The sequence below is a fragment of the Molossus molossus genome, unplaced genomic scaffold (genome assembly GCF_014108415.1).
Source record: "Molossus molossus isolate mMolMol1 unplaced genomic scaffold, mMolMol1.p scaffold_m16_p_3, whole genome shotgun sequence".
Lineage (NCBI taxonomy): Eukaryota > Metazoa > Chordata > Mammalia > Chiroptera > Molossidae > Molossus > Molossus molossus.
The window spans coordinates 100,942,927-100,963,047 of record NW_023425366.1 but is presented as its reverse complement, the minus strand read 5'-3'; positions in this window follow the sequence as shown (position 1 = coordinate 100,963,047).

The following is a 20,121-nucleotide window of genomic DNA, read 5'->3' as shown; positions in this document are numbered from 1 at the left end:
GCCTGGCGCATTCACTTGGAATTCCTGGGGACACCCTCAGATGGATGGGAACAGCCTTATGGCACAATCTGATTCAAACGGGGAGTTTGTGATCCAACCTGAAAACACTCAAAACAAAAATTCACAGACAATAGCACAAAAGCAAATACAAGCTTCTTTCTGTGGTTCCCTCCCTAATTTATTTCCAACTTTGTCTTAAGTGGTATTTCTCACCGACGTGTATGAAATGGAAAACATCTAACTGGAGTTAATTCCCGGTGAACGCTCCGGATGACACATCCGCTCCTGTGGGGGCTCCGAGCAGGTCAGCGGCGCACTACTGCCCCCGTGTGTAGCAAGCTTGGCTAGCAAGGATCTAGAACTGAGCTAACGTTAGGATGGGATTGAGGGACTTGTTTTTTTTTTTCAACAAGAACACTTAAGAGTAGAAAATGGACTCTCAAAAATCCTCTTTATCCAAGATCAAATAGAATAAAATCCAATTAAGCCAGTGCAGCTGCCAAATGTTAAACCAACTCCAAAGAATAGCCCCCACCTCCCCCCTGGGGCTCTTTCTCCCCCCCACGTGTATGGGATACAAGGCTCCATGTACAAGGAATGGATCCATTAGCCACAGAAACAGGGAAACATCCCTAGTAGTGTAAGCATCTCGCACATGCCCTGAACGGCGTGGGAGACCTCCAGGATTCCCAGCCTCTGCCCAGAAGACTCTGAGGCACAGCTGTCCAGTTGGCCTGTGTCCTTTTCTCTGCCCACAGGCACCTTTAAAGCCCTCTGCCTGCCTCAAGCCAGCTTGATGGCTCTTTGTGCTGCTTAGGTCAAGAAACTTTGACTAATCTATGGCTCATAACCCTGCTAGGAGCCCAAGATGTAAGGAGCATGTCATCTGGAAGGAGAAACCCACTGAGGGGTGGACTGACACAGTACACGGAACCCAGGCAGAAGCAAGCCCAGGGCACAGGGGAGAGGGGCCACCCCCAGTAAGAAGTGGGAAATGCCACCAGGGAGAGTGACAACTGTGCTGAGCTGAGCTTTTAAAGAGGAATCAGTTATCCAGCAAAGAAGCAAGTGAATGGGAGTCGCAGGCAGAACTTGTGTTTCAAGCAGAGTGTCGAGGCGTGAAAGTGCTCCGCGCTTTCGGGGAACGAGCGTGATGGGAAAACAGTCTCAGCAACAGGGGATGTGACAGAGGCGACTGTGGAGGCCACCGCAGGCCAGACTAAACACACACATGGACAGGATGGATGGACGACAAGGTGTGACAGAGCAGAGCAGCCTGGCTTCCGCCGGGGCCACTAGGGGCAGGCAGGTTGGAGGAAGGCGTTCGGAAGGACCGCAGCCCGCTAGGAGAGTGTTCCACAGTCCAGGCGAGGAAACACCGCGTGCAAATTAAAGATCAGAAGACGTGGGTGGAGAATTATTACAGAGCAAAGCATTAGGCCTCAGGCACTGGGAAGCCAACCCCATGCCCTTCCCCAATGGCCCCTGGTTGGGATGAACACAGAGAGAGAAACTCTTTTCGTCTGGTTCCATCACCACAAAAACTGGCCCTGCTGCTGCTTTGTTTCATTTCTCACCTCCCAGGCTACCAAGGTTTCTGTCTCTCTTCTGGCCACCTGTGCCTGCCCCTTTGACCCCTCACGCCCCTGCTAGAGACGACAAAGTGCAAGTCCTGAGAGGGAGAACGTCGAGATCTGCCGGGCAGCTCGGACAGGGGCTCGGACCGGGGATGACAGCAGCCAGCTCAGCCCGGGCTTGGGCTCAGGTCCTGACTCTTCTTCCCTGGGTCTCATCTGCAGATTGCTCCGTAGGACACCCCAGCTTTCTATTCAGAGTCGCTGAGTTTCCTCGGCTCTCTGTCATATGGGGTGTTCAGAGGTATCATTTCAGAGAGACAAGATGAGGGAGGGGGGAGAGTTAAACCCATTACTAGTTGTACAGGCTGAACAAGCCACTTCATCCCTCAGAGATTAGGCTTCTGTCTGTCCGTAGGGATGACACAGGGCCTTCTCGTGGGGCAACTGTGAGGGAAGAATGAGACCTTATAAGCGGAAGTGCAAAGCGCTGAACTGGTGGTTCTGATTGTCTCCATCCAAAGGGAGGTATGTGGAGACAGACAGGGAGCCCACTCCCGAGAAGGAAATGAGTTCCTGTCATAAGACCACATTCAAGAGGAATGGGGTGTGTGCTGGGGGGTTAGGACTGATCCCTGGTACTTTAATACTATATAACAATTGAGAACACCCACGTACCTTTTCTAATGTTCCCTAAACAACAGAGTTTTGCAACCAAGAAAATGGTAGCTTTCAGACATTAAAGTGCATATATGCACTAAAGAATATTACCCATTGGGTGTCAATCAACAATAAAAATTAAGTGATATTTTTCTCATTGTTTTGAAAATGCCACTGTTCAAGTGGTTAAAAAGCGTATCATTGAGAGTTATACTCAACATCATTGATGGATCTCACGGTACACTGAGTGAAAAAAGATATTCACAAGAGTATGTATCTATGGTTCTATTACGTATGGTACAGATGGTTCTATTGAGATAAAGCACTAACGTAGGCAAAATAAATCTATGCTACGAGAAATCAGATTAGTGGTTACCCAGAAAATAAGAGTAAAGACTGAAAAGGCAAATAAAGGGGGGTTTCTGGAGAGCTTTTCCTTGACATGGGTGCTGATTAGGAAGGTATATTTCGTTTGTGAAAATGTACAGAGAGCTATACATTTACATGTGCACTTTGTGCATATTTCATTAAGGAGGGGCTTTTTAAAGTACATGCTTACCTACAATAAGAAAAAAAAAAATCATTGCCCCTTGTTACCATCCTAAGTCCACACCAAGGTCTCCAAAGGATGATGCTAACATTTGTATCTACTGGATATCCCTGTGTCCTCTGACAGGACACAGCTCTGTGTGATTTCTTAGAACACAGCATGACTCAAAGGTAGCAGAAAAAGTCATGTAAATGGCAGCTCTCCCAAGAAAGTGATGGCCCATCAGAGAGGCCCCGAGTGCTGCTTAGGACATATCCAATGCACACACGACCTTGAGACTGGTGCTGCAGTCCACGGTGCTTGGTGGAAATGGCTGTAGGCTGTGGGCTTTAATGAATTTATTGGGGTGACGTTGATTAATAAAATTATATAGATTTTAGGTGTACAATTCTATAAAACATCACCTGTATATTGTACTGTGTGTTCACCACCCAAAGTCAAGTCTCTTTCTGTCACTATTGATCCTTCCTTTACCTTCTACCTCCCCTCACCCCCTTTTCCTCTGGCAATCATCATACTGTTGCCTGTGTCTATGAGTAATTGTTTTTGCTTAATCACTTCATCTTTTTCACCCAGCCTCCCACCCTCCTCCACTCTAACGGCTGTCAGTCTGTTCTATGTATCTCAGTCTGTTCTATTTCATTTGTTAGCGTATTTTGTTCGTTAGATTATATATATATAATATATTATATTATATATATATATATATATAGTCATGCAGTGTTTGTTTTTCTCTGACTGGCTTATTTCACTTAGCATAATACCCTCCAGGTCCACCCATGCTGTCGAAAAAGGTAAGATTTTCTTCTTTTTTAACAGGTGAGTAGTATTCCATGTGTAAATATACCACAGCTTTTTTATCCACTCATCTACTGATGGGCACTTGAGCTGTTTCCAGATCTTGGCTACTGTAAATAACACTGCAGTGAACACAGGGCACATATATTCTTTCGAATCAGTGTTTCAAGTTCCTTTGGATATATTCCCAGAAGTGGAATTGCTGTCACGAAGGCAGTTCCATTTCTAATTTTCTGAGGAAACAACATACTGTTGCTCCAGTCTGCATTCCCACCCACAGGCACAAGGGCTCCCTTTTCTCCACATCCTCACCAACACTTGTTGTTTGTGGATTTATTGATGGTGGCCATTCTCAGAGGTGTGAACTACGAACTACTTCATTGTATTTCTCTGATGATTTGTGAAGTTGAGCATCTTTTCATGTCTATTGGCCATCTGTATGTCCTCTTGGAAGACAAGACTATTTGTATTTTAATTAGATTGTTTGGTTTTTTGGTGTTGAGTAGTATCAGTTCTTTATAAATTTTGGATATTAACCCCTAACCAGATGTATCATTGGTGAATATGTTCTCCCATTTTAATTGGATTATTTGTTTGTTTGGTGGTGAGTTGTATACCTTTTTTAATTGGGTCGGTTTTTTTTTAGGAGACCCATAGACCTGACCAGCAGCATAATTATATCAAAGCTGTTTCATTATTAATCAATGGCACTTTTTTAGGATCATACAGCTTGGTGGGGAGCAAACGTAAGAGAAGAAAACTAGAGAAGAAATATTTGAAAGCAGAAAGTACTGGATCTAACCATAATTCTTCCACCTCCCTACTATGTGACCAGAGGCAAGTCACTGCATCTCTGAGCTTACGCCTCATCAGATTAGAGAGAAGAAAAAGAAGAAGAAGAAGAAGAAAAATCTCCTTAATTCTGTTGATGATTAAGTGAGATAATGGACTTAAGTGACCGGCCACCATTCCTAGAGAATATAAACATTCAACAAATGCTCATCCTTAAGAATTTTTGTTCTCCACAAAAGATAAGAAGCCTGAACAAGCAACTTCTCTTTAGAATTTACGTATACTACAAGGAGAGGCTAAATAAACCAAGGTGACAAACCCCAGATTTGACCCAGAGAAGTAAATTTACTGAATGATTCAGTAATCATTGAACTAGAAAGTTGAAATAATAACATTTGCTTTGTTCAGACCCTAAATGAATACCAATGTATTATTCATTACGCCTGAACCCAAGCCAGGGCGTACACGAAGCCAAGTGGATGTTTGCTCTGGTAGCGTTCCTAGAATCCCCTTGATGGAGAAGAGAACACCATGGCAGCTTGTTGGCACCCAGGGCAGGGTTCTTTGATCCTCACGCTGCTTTAAGTGCAGGAATCTGATTTTCTCCCATGAGTGGGAGAAGTTTAGGAATCTCACTCTGTGTCTCACACCAGCAGGGAACTTCCTAAACAGTTCCCTTCTGAATGTAAGCACCGTCTTTCAAAGGATCTTCTCGGAAGCCCAGACTCAGTGAACGGAGACCCTTCCATGCTTCATGATCAGAGGCTGGTGTTAGCTCTCCAACGGGGGGTTAATGAATTGACAAGGGTTTCTCTTTGAAGAAGAATCTGCTGGTTGGTATTTTGCCTTTCTGCCTTGCCATAACCTACACCCATAATTAGGGTGAGCACATACTTATAATGCAGATTGGGACAATTGAGTGTTAATAACTCAGCAGGGCCACTGCAAAGAACCAATGTGGCCACCGTATCATGTCGTCAGAGTCTGCCTTCTATGTTTTCAGTTAGGTCCTTGAAGACACTTCAGAGGCAATCTGAGAAGATATTTACACCTTCCCCCCATCTTGCACGGTTTCTCCATCCATCCCTAATTTGACAGCAATAATTTTAGCAGCTTGTCTACACTGAGACTTGCTCAAATATTCAATTCCGTTTTTATATACAAGCTTGCTTTCTTTCTGCACTCATATTGCATCCGTTTATATAATGATTAAATTATGTAATAACACGTGTAACTGGCATAAATACAACTGACTCTTGATGAGCCTTCAATTCAGCGGAGGCCAGCGGTGCATGGCACAGCCCTGTAGCTACAGAGATCATTGTAATACGAGTTCGTATGTTTCCCAGAGGTGAAAGGCGATAAACCATAGTGGTTAAAACCAAGGATGGTGGTTGAATTTAAGTCCCAGCTCTGCCACTTAATAGCTCTATGAACTCAGCCTCTCAGTTCCCCTCTCTGTACGATGAGGTTATAATAGTATCTACCTCATAGAGTTGTTATGAGGATTAAATGCCTTAATAGAAGTAAAGTACTTAGAGAATATGCCTGGAACATAGCAAATGCTATGGGAGTCTTTGCTATTATCGTTACGATGATTATTACACAGAAAGCCTTTTTAACCTACTGAATTGGTTAAGTGGAGTTTGGTTGAAGAAGCTTTTACTATATGTGACAAAAAAAATGTCTACATTGTCTGGAAATAAATAGATAAAAGACTGAGGCAGCCTTGAATTCAGAGGGAAGGTGATTATATCAACAGAGTCTGGAAGAGGCCCATCATCATCATCATTTGGGAGAGGTCAAAATATCTAGAGATGGGGCTCTGATGAATGACTCTATAAATAATTTGGGGACTATCACATAAGGGCACTTCCAGCAAAGGGTTCCGCCTGCACTAAGGCAAGATGACTGGAGAAATCACACCACGTTCAAAAACGGTGGGAGCCCGGCTGGAGTGGCTCACTGGTTGAGCGTCGACCCATGCACCAAGAGGTTGCCAGTTCGATTCCCAGTCAGGGCACATGCCCAGGTTGTGAGCCAAATCCCCAGTGGAGGGCGTGCAGGAGGTGGCCAATCAGTGTTCTCTCTCATCAATGTTTCTATCTCTCTCTTCCTCTCCTTTCCTCTCTCTCTAAAATCAACCAAAAAAAAATATATATATATATATATATATTTTTTAAATTGTTGGGTGGGCAGGGGAGGGATACAGGTGCAGCCAGACAAGTAAGTAGGAGTCTGGCCCATTCCCCAAACGAAATGAGGATAGATGTGGTTGAGAGCTTCCAGAGATGCTCTGGTTATTGGCAGGGAGCCCCCAGGGGCTCTACCTGGGAAAGAGGAGCAAGTCATGGCCATACACCCACTCAGCGTGGAAGTCAGCAAAACTACCTCGACCTGAAACCCAAATAATGGATTTGAACCCTAATGTGCAAGAACAGTTTGGGTCTCCGTGCAAGCTGTCCATCACATCTGGCTGTCCGCGTGTTTGCAGCAGGATAGAAACTGATGTTCAATTACCCACGGAACCTTATCAGTAAAACAGAACTTTAAAATATGTATGTCGAAGTTTTAAAAATAGCTTGCACTAACGAAACCAAATTTTAAAAGTCTGAAACAGGGCTTTGCCAGGTTTTCAAAGCCATCTGTTTTCAAAGCCTACCTTCCTCCTTGTTTACCGCAGTCCGTCTGCTGTTTTAACAACCTCCAGTGGGATTTCACACGCCTCATTATGCAAAATCACTGCTTATGCATTCACTCCGCCACTTGCCTAACTCTGCTCAACTCATAACACCTTTCTGAGGAAGCTCCCCAGTCTGGAGTTCTCCTGCGGGGCTGTAGATCAAGAACAGTGGTAGACAGTGTCAGAGCAAAACAAAACGCATTCTCCCGTGTATAACAGTTATGAGACAGGCTTGATCTGAGACCCTACTTGAGGTGAGAAGCAAAATAAGCAATAATGATTATAATACAAATTCAAAAATCTCTCTATTCAAAAAAAAAGGAAGCTCTTGCATCGGGTACAAGTTAGAAAGTCAGCTTTGATCCCCTTCTCAGCCTCAGCTCTCCTCCTACAAATGGTCTATTTAGATGGTTTACATTTCTTCCTCTGCATAAGGCTTTGGGTCTATCATCTTTGGGTTCAGAATAGTCGGGAGCCTAGGTTCAGATCCCAGCAATCTGTTTCTCAGCTGGATGGCCTTAGGCGGGACACTTCGGATGAGGCAGAACCAATTAATCTGACTGGGTGGTGAACCGGGCAGACGGGCGGCAGTGATGGAACTGGTCGTGTTGAATGGCCACCAGAGCTACGGCTGGAACTTCCCATGGGGGGATCAGTGTCCAGTTCAATGACGCCCCTTCAGGAGACCAACCACGGAGCTAGGCCCCGAACCTGATGCACAGGGAGCGAAGTAAGGAGTGATAACCGTGTGAAGTATGCGGGTTCCTGGTCCAGGGTGGAGAGTCTCACGCCTGGTTACATGGAAGAACCACCATGGCAGCTGAAAGGCAGCAGCACTCAGGACATCTCCTACACTCTCATTCAGTCCGTGAGGCTGAGGTCTCAGCCAGTGTTTGCTTTTTTTTAGTAAACTCTTATATTGGAAAAAATAGCAATACAATAAACGACACACATCTTCAATGCATACAGCACAATATAGTTTTTCAAAAAGTGAACATATCCATGGAACCATTGCCCACAATCAGCTATCGAACATCAGCAGCATTCCAAAGCTTATCTCCATCTTTCCAATCCTCGGTCCCATCCCCACAGGCAACCACTCTTCTGACTTCCAGACCCATAAAATTACCTGCAAACTTTCTATAAATGGAATCATGGTTTCTTTTTTATTGTCTGACTTTTTTTTGCTCAGTGTGATGTCTACGAAGTTCATCCCAGTCATTGTGTACAGCAAGAATTACTCTATCGTATTCCATTCCATGCTCCACAACTCATCCGTTCTCCTGATGATGCAATTTGGGGTTGTTTCCACTTTGGGACTATTATGAATAATGTTGCCACGAACATTCCTGGGTACCTCACTTGGTGCCCATGCAGCTGCATTTTTCCTAGATCGATATCTAGCACTGGAATTGCTGAGTGAAGCCACTGTAGGTTCATCTTTAGTAGAATATGCCAAAGAGTTTTCCAAAGGAATTGGGCCAGTTACGTGCCCACGCGCAGTGTAGGGTAGTCTCGTTGCTCCCCATCCCTGTCAAGTTCATAACTGGTGGTTTATAGTGCTCTCACATCTTGGTTTTAGTTTGTATTTTCCTGGTAACTCATGATGTGGAACCCTTTTTCCTAAGCCTACTGGCACTTGGATAGACTCTTTCATGAGGTGCCTCCTTTGCCAGCTCTTTAATTGGGCTATCAGTGTTTTTGCACAGATTTGTAGTTCTTTAAATATCTGTGAAAGGGTTCCTCTGGGATATATGTGTTACATATATCTTCTCCCACTCCGTGGTTTGCCTTTTCACTTTTTTATTCATGTCTCTTGATGAACAGAACCTCTTAACGTTAGTGAACTCTAATTCATCTGTCTCTTTCTTTATGATAAGCATTTTGGGGGGGTCTTAAATAATTTTTGCCTATCCCAAGTGCAAAGATGCTCCTCTATTACCTTGCACAAGCGTGTGGTTCTCTTCTCACTCAAGTCTGTGATCCAGCTGGAATCGGTTTGGGGATATTACATGAGGCAGAGGTCAGGATTCATTTTTTTTTTAATTGGCCCAGTTATTGTAGAGACCCCTTTTCCTCGTTCCGTTGGCATGGTGATCAGGACCTCTTTAAACATTCGTGGTGAGGAGGTGACTTTTAATAGGCTTCCAGGGTTGAGATCATAGAGAAATAAGAAATCCTCAAGTGCAAGGCGAAACTACAATGAGAGGGAGACTTCTGACACAGAAAAACTGACAACACTTCTGAGGGTAGGTTTTGGGAAAAGTGACACTTGGTGGGTGAGTTGAGAAATCTAACCATCCACAGAATAAAGCCGAGTCTGGACAGCAATAGCAACACCCAAGCACGGCTGAGCCCAGAACCCAGCCCTGACTCCTCTCAGATCCCCCACAAAGGACCTGAAGAAAAGGTGACAGGGCGTGAGCTCCAGGCTCAGGAGACGTTGGGTGGTAGAGCAGGAGAGCGTTCTTCGCCCTCCCCAGGAGCGGTGAGGCAGCTCTGCAGAATGAGGAGGGGCACGTCCCAGCCCATGACTCTTGTTTCTCCTGACCACTGGTTCTCATGAGCAAAACAAGGCAGGAACTCCTCCCCTTCCAAGTCTCAGGAGAGCCTGAGCCTTGGGGAGGGGGAGGGACTGACCCAAAGTCACCAACAACCTGTGCTGGAGCCAGGGCCGGAAGAAGTCCCGGGAAGACGAGCTCCTGGAGGTGGCCGTGTCTCTGAGCCTCCAGAACAAAGCCTCCATTCTCAGAGGAACAACTTTCCTTTCCAAGGCTCACTCGGGAGACTTTAGTAATTAATTACTAGTTGCAAACTGGTAAATTGGAGTTAATTATCTGGACAAATCTAATTGCAGCTACAACTTTGTTGAAATTAAATAAAACCACCACTTTAAAGTGTACAAAGCCTTTTAAAAGCATTACTTAAGGGTATCCGAACAGGTCCAGCCACGAATGGGAGCTCTCTGGATGCTGAGGTTGAAGAATTGGTCCATAAGACACCCATCCTTGGCCTGCCTCACCCACCCCTGCACCTCACCCACTTCCCGGCTACCCTGACACCCCCGGAAGGAAGAAGCCAGCTCCTCCTTCTTGCCTCTGTCCCATAGAGTGTCTGATTCATGTCCAAGGGGCTGCCATCGCCAGGTGTGTTCTTCCCTGAGCCTCCCATTTCTGCCCCACCTTGAACATGATCTCGTTATGGGCCATTGGCTCTCACTCCAACAGAGCCTCCTGAGGAGGGCACCTAGCTCCACAGCCTCAAGAATTCAGGGACACACAGCTTCCAAGAGGACACGTTGGGTCTGGCTGGTGCCTGGAGGGGGAGCAGGCATTAGAGAGAGAAGACCAAGGCCTCCCACCCGGAGAAAAGGGGATGTGCAAAGTGCTGAAGGCAAGAAAGAGTCTGGAGCAAGCGAAAACCTACAGCTCATTCGGTGTGGCTGCAGACGCGGGAGCGCGGGTGAGGTGATGCCGAGAGGTTGATGGGGACGGGAGAACCTCGCGGACCAGCACGAAGAGCTGAGACTTCGCCCCGAAGGACACTCTGGCCGCGGGAGGGTACTGACGCAGGCAAGGTGGCGGCGCTTCCCAGCCTTAGAAGAGGAAGTTGTGGGAGTGAAATGCCTTGACTTGGGGAGCGGGACGCCTAGAGGTTTGTCCCCAGTGGGCCAGCTGCATACCTCCTCTTCGTCCTTGTTTCCTCATCTGCAAAATGGGAACAAGCACTTGTCCATCTTCCTCACGGGTAACACTGGGGAAAATTGTGGCTTCATGACTGAGTTGAGAGATCTGAACATCCGCAAAACAAGAGCACAGCAATAGCAACATCCAAGGATGACCGAGCTCGGAGCCCGGCCCTGACTCCTCCCAGATTCTCCTCCCAGGAGTCCTAAGGACATGGTGAGCACGTGCCAGCTTCAGGCCCAGGGGACACTGGGTACTAAAGTGGGTGAGTGCGCTTCAGCCTCCCCAGGAGCCGGGTCTGAGATGAGGCCGTGCACGTAGGATCCTCAGAACACTACCCAGACTTGAAAGGCTTGAAAATAGCTCTGTATGAAGACACCGACCACCCTTGTCAGATCTGCCTTCCCCACCACACCCTCAGGAGTCACCGTGGCCATAACCTACTAGCCCACTGACCCCAAAGGCCATCCTAGTGGCGCATGGAGGGCACCATGTCATCAGCCTCACCTTCCAGTCAGGTGTGGAGTCGCTCTTCAGATGCGTCTGTCCAGGTGACAGAGGGCGTTCAAGCCTGTCCATCCCCCCCCACCCCCCGTTCCACCTCACTGAGCTCACCCACCCCAGGTAGCCGGTTTCTGAGTTCCATCTCTGCCTAAAACTCTGACATACCACTGAGGCTGTAGCCTGCGGAACTGTGGTCTACTTGTCTGGGTCGTAGCGTAATTTCCAGCTATGTCTGGCCCAGCCTTGAGAAGGAGCTCAGGAGGCCAAGCCAACGTATTGCCTTTGGCCAAGATGGAGCCAGAACTGACCTCTCCCGTGACCAGAGCCCTATGAGTCAGCTTAGTCTGTAGGTGACGTGTGCAAAACTCACCTGGGCAGCGAGGCTGAGAGGTGGGGAGAGGAGCCCAGCCCAAGGGTCAGGATTCCTCATTCAGTAGCTGTGTGACTTTGAGAGAGAGACTGAATGTGTCTGGGCTCCCATTTCCTGTCCTCCCAAAGGTCCATTTTTAGCTTAAAATTCCCTGAACGAAGTGAATAGTTTGGATGCTCATGCAGGGAGAATGAAGACGGGAACCGAGCAGGGAGAACCCCGGGGCCCAGGCTCACTTCCAATCACTCTGCAGCAAGGCTGCAGCGGTGGACACGCAGCGGTGGCCCTGTGTCCAGGGGCTGGGGAGCCAGGGAGACACACAGCCGGCACTCGCCTCCCAGGGGTGGTGCAGTCACCACCTGCTTCCTTCTCTGAGCACCCCACGTCCGAAACGCCAGCACTGCGTGGACAGACAGTACTCGGGCCTGGCCCCCACACACCTGGTTCTGTTCCAGTTCTCCCACGCTGTCTTGGTGGTTTTGTAACACCCTTCCCCTGTGTGACTGTCAGCCTCAATTACAGACAGGAGGATCTGAACTAGATCCAGCTCTGAGACGCTATGAATCAATGGCACATGAAAAGCAATAGTGACAACACTCATAATAACAACAGCTGAGTCGGCCCCTGTTTCAGGCACGAGCGCATCACACCCGTTTCCTTCTTCAGGCTTATATGACGCATAGTGATGGGCACTGTGTTCCATCACTGCGTTAGGAGATGGGCACCTGCCAGGTTCCCACAGCAGTGGGCGCCCTTGAGCCCTCCCCACCAGCCCACACTGCCTTGGGTCTCAGTTCCCACACTGCCCTTTGGCTCCCGCCACCCCAGTGTGTGGTTTCCGGCACACCCGCGCCAGCGGAGGACCCTCTGTATTCCAACACCAACTGGAAGGACAGAGCGGTCTTGAAATGCAATAGGCTCTGGAGAGAAACTTTAGACAGGGAAGAGAACACCCCCTGGAGAAACTGCTTGTGGTTAGCAAGAAGTCAGAAAGCTGAATTTCAAGTCCCAGGCAGCCGCTGAGGACTGTGGAAATAACTGGAGGGAGCTAAACCTGGCCGCTGAACGTCAGAGCCAGAGGGGAAGCCCGGCCAAGAGCAGAGGGCCCCGGTGTGTCTGGGAGTCACTGGGGAGGACAGGGCATCACAGGAGGCCCTGCCTGGCCAGGGGGCCCCTCCTCTCTGCCAACACCAACCAACAAGTCACCTGCTGTGCATTGCCCTGTGCCCAGCACTGTGAATGCACCAGGCAAGGCCCTGAGCCCAGGGAGCCAGGCCGGGAGAAGGCAGGCCCAGGTAGACCTGCCCATAGCAGGAGAAGGGGTGCTGGCCCATGGAGCTGGGCCTGGGGTGCCCTGGTGTCTAGTTCTGCCTGCCAGGGTATGGCAGAGGAGTGATTTTTGAGCTGATAATAAGATTTCACAAGGTGATAAAGAGCATTTCAAACAGAAAAGAAAGAAGGAGCAAAGTTGCAAAGACGCAGACGTGGGTGTTCAGGGAGCGGGGTGCTGGGCTGGCAGGCCTGGGAGAGCAGGGGCGGGGAGCTCGGGGGGCTCGAGATGGAGGCACCAGTGCCACACGCAAGAATGTGGACTCACCTTCAGCCTTCGAATGTCGCGAGGAGTCACGCTGCGAGCCTGGCAGCCAACCTGGCAGCAGAGAGCAGATTGGGGGGAATGGCTCCAGGCAGGGGACCCCTGGCCAGGACAGGGTGGACCGGAGGCCATTGTCCAGGAAGCAGGTCTTGGCAGCCGCGCTGGAGTCGGTGAGGGACAGAAGAGCTGACCTTGGGGTCGATGCCCCAGCACTCGGAGGAAGCCAGGCTGGGGTGCAGTGCAGCACGGCCGTCCTGAAGCCAAAACTCAGAGGGAGGTAGCTGCTCACTCAATTTCTCCCAAGGCTTCTTGGTGCCACTCAAGGCAGCTCAAACTGGCATCCAAAGCCTGGCAGCTGGCTGCCTAGCAACAGCTTTTCAACACTGATCTGCCACACACACACACGTGTGCACATTCAATACAGCCACATACTCATACACACTCATATGCACACATGTGAACACGCACACATGCATAGCCAAGGACATGCATGCACACATACACATGCACTCGTGTATGCACTTGCACACTCACACACTGGCGTGTATACACACACACACACGCACACAATCTCCTCCATTCCAGTCTGGCTGAACCCCTCCCTCCAGGCCTTTGTCCGCCCAAGGCCCTTCCCTCATCCTTCCTGCAAAGCCCCTGCCCCGGCTGACTTGCCGTAAGCTCCCTTCTCCGAGAAGTCATTCCTGAATGCTCCACACTAACCACTCACCTTTACGGTGCCATGACATCTTTCTTCCCAAATCTCTTGCAGTGTCATTTTAAACAACTATAACAAGGGTTATGAGGGGAGTATGAACTGGAGAATCCAAGGAGAGAAACTAAATGCTGGCTGGGGCTGGGGCTGGGGCTGGGGCTGGGGCTGGGGCTGGGGCTGGGCTGGGGCTGGGGCTGGGGCTGGGGCTGGGGCTGGGGCTGGGCTGGGGCTGGGGCTGGGGCTGGGGCTGGGGCTGGGGCTGGGCTGGGCTGGGGCTGGGGCTGGGGCTGGGGCTGGGCTGGGGCTGGGGCTGGGCTGGGGCTGGGGCTAGGGCTGGGCTGGGGCTGGGGCTGGGCTGGGGCTGGGGCTGGGGCTGGGCTGGGTTGGGGCTGGACTGGGGCTGGGGCTGGGGCTGGGGCTGGGGCTGGGGCTGGGGCTGGGCTGGGGCTGAGGCTGGGGCTGGGGCTGGGATGGAGAGTTTCTGGGGGAGGGGATGCTATTCCATTCCTTTTGCTGGGGTCTGGACACCAGGCTGATAACTGAGCACACAGAGCACCCCAGCCTTGCCCCTGTCCCGAGGGTGTACAGGTGGCAGGAGTCAGACGACTGCATGCAGAGTCATAGACACAGACAGGGCCAAGGCTCTGAAGTGGTCAGGGGACCTTTGGAGGGGTGTGAGGAAGCCTCCAAGAGCAGATGAAGTGGATGAATCTGGGACCCAACACTTTGGGGTCCTTGCTAGGTTGTCAGAACAAAGTCAGAGGCACACCCCAGCCAGAGAGCCAGGCTCAGCCTCCAGCAGCCCTGCCTGGACACATGCTCTGGTTTCTGATACCCAGGGCAGCATCAGCCACTTGAAGAGGGAGGGAAGTGTAGGTGCAACAGTGCCCCAGGCTCAGGGACGAGGTGCTGAGAGCACCAGTGGCCACAACAGAGGGAGGGGCGGGTGGGCAAGGAGGGAAGGAAGCAGTGGTAAGAACTGGGCCTGGAGAGCCCCTGGGATCTCAGAGGGAGGTAGCAGGGGCTGTGGACAGAGCTGCGGTCTGTGATTAGCTGGTAGGGCTTGAGGCAGCCAGGCTTTTGCTGTCACTGAGACCCTCTCCACTTGGCTGAATCCCCAGAATTAATCCATTCTTCCCCAGACAGCGCCTGCTGAGCTCCTGGTATGTCTGCCCCCACCCACCCTCAGCCTCTGCCTGGGAGAACCGACAAGCCCCTTAATGCCAAGAATATCTGAGGATGTTGCAGAGCCAGGAATAATTCTGCAAGCCTTGCTGGGGTGAATACAGCAATGGCCGTCACGGCAGGCTCCTCCCAGATCAAGAACGGCAGGGCCCTAAACCCCAGGATACCTGCCTTGCAAGGTCTGACCAGGAACTCTCTCCATTTTGCACTCAGGGTTACCTAGAAACTGCCATGCGTGGCTTGATCTGGATCCGCTCCCCCTTCGTGGATGCTAGGACAAGTAGAACAACTATGAGCTATTGCTAATGTGAACAATAAGATGATTAAGAAACAGGTTCCTAATGGACAGTTTTTAAATGCTTCCACTTAATGGCTACAGACAAGATCCATCCCTGCCATTTGCAGTCTGTGAAATCTGTCCTTAACAGCAGCCTCTTTCAGAATACATCCACCAGGGCCGCGCGGCCAGATGATCGCAAACTGGAAGCTCTTGGCAATATGACTTTGCAGCTCCTCCTATCAAGAGGTAGAATCTATCCCTCCACCCCTTGAATGACTTGCTTTGCCCAACAGAATGTGGGAGAAGTGGCCCGGTGCCAGTTTCAAAAGGTGTGCACACTTCTGGGCCTCTGCCACATGCATAAGCCCGAGCTGGCCTGCTGGTGGCTAAGAGACAGCCAATAACTCCAGCTGCCCACTACCCAACTGCCAGACATGCAAATGAGGCCATCCTAGAGAGCCAGCTCTCAGCCCATCCATCAGTTCAAAACAGACACATGAGCCAACCCAGCCAAGATCAGCCATGCCTGGCCCGAACCATGAGAATTCTCAGTTTACGCATAGACTTGTGAGCAACAACAAATGCTTATTTTCCTAGCTCCTGAGTTTGGGGGCGCTTGGTGACAGAGTAAGAGCTAACCAATACGTTATGCTAATTCACTTGATTGCATTATTTCACTTTTCAATAATAACAACCCTGTGGACTAGGAATTTTTCCTAATCCACGGAAAAATGAGCTTCAAAAGGCTTTAGCAACTTCTCCAAGTTGTCACCGGTAGATATTGGGCCATGAATAAATCTCCGATCTGCTCAACTAAGTAGGCTGTGTGTTCCTTTGACTGAAGCAACTTTTCTCTTTCCCGAGGGAAGAAGAATAAATGACTATTTAAAAGGGGAACTGGAGAGGCCAGAGCTAACTCTAGCTAATGTTCATACGCTAGCTAGCATTCCTAGCCCTCATTAAATAGCCTTTCATAACTTGGGGGGGGGGGGCGGGTTTTTTATTTTTAACTGTGACTTCCCATCAGGAGTCTCAGCTCCATCCAGCAAGTCCAGGAGCTGTGCTCTCACCTTCTCTAGCTTGTTAATTAGGGCACTGGAGGAAAGAGAGAGACCGTGTGTATCGGCAAAGGGGAGTTTTCAAAAATGAGTGCTCCTTAAGACCACTCAACTGAAATGTTTCATTAATTCATCCATTAGGTTATACAGCATGAGAATTCCAGGGGGAAGCACAAATATCTTTTGTACTATGTAAGGCCAATTTTTCTTTTTAGCCTCTAAGACCCAATAACGAGCTCATACTTGAAATTATTCTTCAAATTAATTGCTTAGGCTCTTGTTGGGCCTAAGTTATAGGGATGCAGGATATATATAGCTGAACATAAGAAGCCTGCTTCCAAAAGTCAAAGGTGTCTTGGAATGGAATGAGCTGCCATTCAAGGTGATGAGCCCACCAGCACCAGAGGTATGCAAGCTGAGCTTGATTCTGGCTGAAGAAACTTTATTTTCCGTGGGAGCCTGGGGGCTAGATGAAATGACCACTCAGGCCCCTTCCAGTTGTGAGAGTCTATTTCATGGCTTCTAAAATGTGAGCCCTTTACCCACAGAGAATCCTTTCCTTGACTGTGCCATTAGCATATCATCAGGCAAGTGGTCTTCACACATCTTCAGTGGCCAGAGCAGCATGCTGGCATCAGACACTGTAGATGACTTTCCAGCAGGACGCCGAGTTCAATGAATCATTAAAATTGAAAGTATTTTCCCACTTGGTTTAAAATTTCCAGCTTTGATAACTCAAATTGGGGGCCCAGCAGGAGGCATCTCAAAAGCAAATTGTGACTGATGATGTTATTTTGGCCTCAGTCGGGCTGGGACTTTGGGTGACCATGAGGCATCAGGCAAGAAACCTCTTTTGACACCTTACAAAATGTTTAGATTAATCACATTCTAAGGCTGGCTCCTGCATAGGAAGGACGGAGCCTGTAGCAGTGGCTGGAACACGTTACCATGTCTGGGTGGTTCACGGGGAAAATGCATTTGTTTTTCCAGCAGTTACAGACACTGAGTGAGACAAGTGTTGCACTGGTATGTTTAATTGGTAAAAACACTGTAACTAGATTTTCAATAGATGCCTTCTGACCGCAGAAACAACAAAGGTGATTGATTTTTCTCGCGAAATCTTTGGAGGGGCAAATCTCTTCCTTTCAAATTTGTTTAGAAACCATTCCTCTGAAGCCCCTTCAGTTAACATTTGGGCTGTGGTGAGCCTCTCATGTGCAGAATGTGTTTCAAATATTAATGGGGGTCTAAATCTGTGTTCTTTCTCAGCTCAACCTTTTGCACTCAAAATTCATGAGTGTATATTGATTTAGGCAGCCTTCCCAGGACCCTTAGACCACTGGGCTCTTTTGTTCAATGTTAATATGCCCCAACTTATCAATTATTCACTTGCTAAGTGAAAGCAATATAAATCTAGCAATCTGGGCAAAAAGAACTGTTCTTTTCATTCCCTAAAATTACGATGGCAGCAGAGGCTGGCGACTCAGCCAAACCAACGCTTGATTTAGTGGTAACAATGCCTGTGGGTCCCACTCTGTTTTTGTCTCTTCTGTTGGAGGTATGCACTCTCTGGAACAGGTTTTTCACATCATACTTTCAGGGGAAAGAAAAAAAGAACAGGGCAATAAGATTAGAGTCAGATATTTAATACAAAGAGAACATTGGGATCGTCCTAAAATGGAGGCTTCTTTAGTACGTTTTTATCAGAGTTCATCTCTGCTCCCCTAAGGTGACAGTGACCTTGGGCCATGTTAATTATAGCAATTATAGCTACAGTTCATGCAGGACCCACCGCCGGTCCCCAGCAACTCTGCAAGGCAGGTAGCAGTACATTCTGCAGATGAAGAAGTTGGGACAAAAAGAGGGGAAGTTATTGGCTGAAGACTACATAGCTCAGAAAAAGGTGGAGCAAGAATTCAAACCCAGTTTGATTTACTCAGGGGGCATGTATGTAATTACCTTGATATGTTACCCCTCAGCTTGGTCAAGGTCACACTGCTAGTTGGGATCAGGACCAGGGTTTAGAAGTGGGACTGAAATACTTCTGTGACTCAGCCATGTTCTGTCAGCAAGGCAACGTTCAGTAATGGTTACTTTTCCATTTTATGTGCAAAATGGAGTAGTAATGCTGGCTTCATATAACAGATACAAGGATGGGCCCTGGCCAGGTAGCTCAGTTGGCTAGAATATCATCCTGATACACCAAGGTTGCAGGTTCGATCCCTGGTCAGGGCACAAACAAGAAGCAACCAATGAATGCATGAATAGGTGGAACCACAAATCTCTCTCTCTGTCCCTCAAATCAATAAATTTTTAAAAAATAGTTACAAGGATGAAAGCAGATCATAGTATTTAGATAATGTACCAAACACACCTTAGACCCTCCATGAGAACGGGTTCCATTCCCCCTCTCCCTCGGTTCCTTCCCCTTCCTAAGCCTGTAGGAAAGAGAACTAAGATATATTGAAATATTTGCAGCATGACTTAGAACTACAAAGGGTTTCCGGTTAATTAACTCTCGGTTAATCAGATAATTCAATTAACCACAATACTCCCATTCCCCTGAGCAATTGCTTAATGAAGTTTTATTGTACACAAAGCATTAGAGTGTCATCCAGTGACACTATTCATACAAGACATGAAGGCCAAAAAAAAGGAATTTGCTATAAAAAGTGGCAGACAACACCGTCTTCAATCCAGCCTCCTTCTCAGTCAGCTCTTCACCCTCCCACCCGTTTCCTGTCCTGGGACCTTCCTTCAGTGCATTTGCTGACACTATGGCCAACAGCTTCGGACCTCCCGCCCCACCCAAGATTGGCTGCAGCCGGACCTTCACCCACCAGGGCCCACCACGCCTCCGTTGGCATGCTGCAGGCAGTGCCGTGGGGTGGACTCCCTTCCCGATTCAAAGCATTAGTCAGGGCTCCCTAGAGAAAGAGAACCAACAGGAGATTGGGGGCTTTATTGAAAGAGATGTATTATAAAGATTGGCTCATGCGATTCTGGAGGGTGAAAATCCCACCCTCGGCCATCTGCAAGCTGGAGGCCCAGGAGAGCCAGCCGTCCGGTTCCACAGGGTGGACCCAAATCTCATCTGAACAAGCTCCCCGCGTGCTGGGTTGAGAATCACTGGCCGTGTTCAAGTACACTGATTTAGAAGTGGCTGTCCTGGGTGCAGGTCCCAGCTCTGTCCCCTCCCAGCACCGTCAGCCCGGGCAGCCCAGCCTTCCAGCCTTGGTCTGCCTATCGCTGCGTAGCAAGTTCCACACACTCAGTGCCTTAAGACGATGCCCACTCTGTGGCTCCCCGCTCTGCAGGTCCGATGTCCGGGCGCAGCGGGGCTCGCCTCTCTGCTCAGGGTCTCACAAAGCCGGCACCAGGGGTCAGCAGCCGTGCTCACCCAGAGCTCAGGGTCCACTTCTGAGCTCCCTCCATCTTTAACGGCGCGGGGAAGGTTTCCTCACGCTGGCTCCCTCTCATGCTCTGTGTCTCTGTCCTCCAGACCCAGATTTTTGTTGTTAAGGTTGTGTGATTAGGTCCGGCCCACCCTGATCAGCTCCGTTTCTTAAAGCGTGCTGGGCCAGATGAAACATCTAGCCGTGGGGACAAAAGCCATCGCATTAACGGTCCTGGGGTAACGCAGGGTGTGTCCACCAGGGAGAGGGTCTTGGGGCC